At 39.5% G+C, this 2,107-nt stretch overlaps 1 pseudogene; it reads left to right on the top strand.

Annotated features, from left to right (window-relative positions):
• The first annotated feature begins 266 nt into the window (after window positions 1-266).
• On the top strand, window positions 267-1,684 carry LOC473383 (26S proteasome regulatory subunit 4-like; annotated as a pseudogene).
• The last annotated feature ends 423 nt before the right edge of the window (window positions 1,685-2,107 follow it).

Below are 2,107 nucleotides of genomic sequence, written 5' to 3'. Positions count from 1 at the left end.
TTATGATTATTAAAAGATAAAACAGTCTAAATACCCCAAAGGAGTGAATATAATATTTTTATACAATACTTTTTGAGATGCAAAATACATTTTTGAAATTTTTTAAATGCCAAGTGAAGATATTATAAATGAAATGCAGAAATGTATGTGTATGTATCATACAGGTGTATATAGCTTTAAGGGTATCTATCAGTATGCTTTTAGTGATTATCATCGACTGTTCTATTTTAATTATTTCCTTTAAAAATGTCTGGTGCCAAGGCAAGATGGGTCAAAGTCAGAGTGGTGGTTATGGTCCTGGAGGTCAAGAAGGATGATAAGGACAAGAAAAATAAATACGAACCTCCTGTACCAACTAGAGTGGGGCAAAAGAAGAAAACAGAGACCAGATGCTGCCAGCAAACTGCCACTGGTGACAACTCACACTCAGTGCTGGTTAAAATGATTCAAGTTAGAAAGAATTAAAGACTATCTTCTCATGGAGAAAGAATTCATTATAAACCAGCAACAAATAAAACCATTAGAAGAAAAGCAATAGGAAGAAAGATCAAAAGTGGATGATCTGAGGGGGACCCTGATGTCAGAGGAATGTTGGAAGAGATCACCCATGACAACCATGCCATCGTGTCCACATCTGTGGGCTCAGAACACAACATCAGCATTCTTTCATTTGTAGACAAGGACCTCCTGGAACCTGGCTTGGTCCTGCTCAACCACAAGGTGCATGCCATGATAGGGGCGCTGGTGGATGACACGGATCCCCTGGTCATAGTGATGAAGGTGGAAAAGGCCCCCCAGGAGACCTATGCCAATACTGGAGGATTGGAAACCAAATTCGGGAAATTAAGGAATCTGGAATCTGTGGAGCTTCCTCTCACCTATTCTGAATACTATGAAGAAATGGGTATGAAGCCTCCTCAAGGGGGTCGTTCTCTGTGGTCCACTGGGCACAGGTAAAACCTTGTTAGTCAAAGCAGCAGCAAACCAAACCCCAGCCACTTTCTTGAGAGTGGTTGGCTCTGAACTTATTCAGAAGTACCTAGGTGATGGGCTCAAACCCATGCTGGAATTGTTTTGAGTTGCTGAAGAACATGCACCATTCATCATGTTTACTGATGAAATTGATGCCATTGGTTCAAAAAGATATGACTCAAATTCTGGTGGTGAGAGAGAATTTCAGTGAACAATGTTGAAACTGTTGAACCAGTTGGATGGATTTGATTCTAGGGGAGATGTGAAAGCTATCATGGCTACAAACCAAATAGAAACTTTGGATCCAGCATTTATCAGACCAGGCTGCATTGACAGGAAGATCGAGGTCCCCCTGCCCGATGAAAAGAATGAGAAGCACATCATTCAGATTCACACTAGCAGGATGAGGGTGGCTGATGATGTAACCCTGCATGACTTGATCATGGCTAAAGATGACCTCTCTGGTGCTGACATCAAAGCAATCTGTACAAAAGCTGGTCTGAAGTCCTTAAGAGAACTTAGAATAAAAGTAACAAATGAAGACTTCAAAAAATTGAAAGAAAATGTTCTTTATAAGAAACAGGAAGGGGATCTATTTCTAGTGAACCACAGCTGCCATCAGGAAAATAGTTGGGAGATTTCCCGTCCCCTGAGAGGGATGAGTTTGGGGGAGTTTCGCAGGGGAATCCCTGTTCCCATTGATTTTTCTTAGCAAAACATCCTGTGTGTCTTTTGGAGTATGATGTGTAATTGCCCATTGGGCAGCCTTTGTCCGTTTGTCACTGTGCAGCACTCTGCTTCCCAATAAAGCGTGCTCCTTCACACACACAGTCTGTATTTTCTAGCTATTCTTTAATGAATTTGTAGTACTTTTCTGTACAATGAAAGCATAATTTAAGTAACGTTTTTATGTATTTTTAAAATCCATCTATTTAAAAAGATTTGCAACAAAACACCACTGCCTCTAATATACTTCCTCACCACAGCCTACTCCCAGGACACAATACACTTCAATCTTTAGTCTTTACTATTTGTATTGATTTATGAATATATAAGTAACACAACTATATACATAATTTTTAATTCTGGATTCTTTGAAATATCACCATTATACAATGGTAACATTTTTGAAATG

Source organism: Pan troglodytes, chromosome 10 (assembly GCF_028858775.2).
Source record: "Pan troglodytes isolate AG18354 chromosome 10, NHGRI_mPanTro3-v2.0_pri, whole genome shotgun sequence".
Taxonomy (NCBI): domain Eukaryota; kingdom Metazoa; phylum Chordata; class Mammalia; order Primates; family Hominidae; genus Pan; species Pan troglodytes.
Note: the sequence above shows the minus strand (reverse complement) of the source record. Positions and strands in the feature narration are given on the sequence as shown.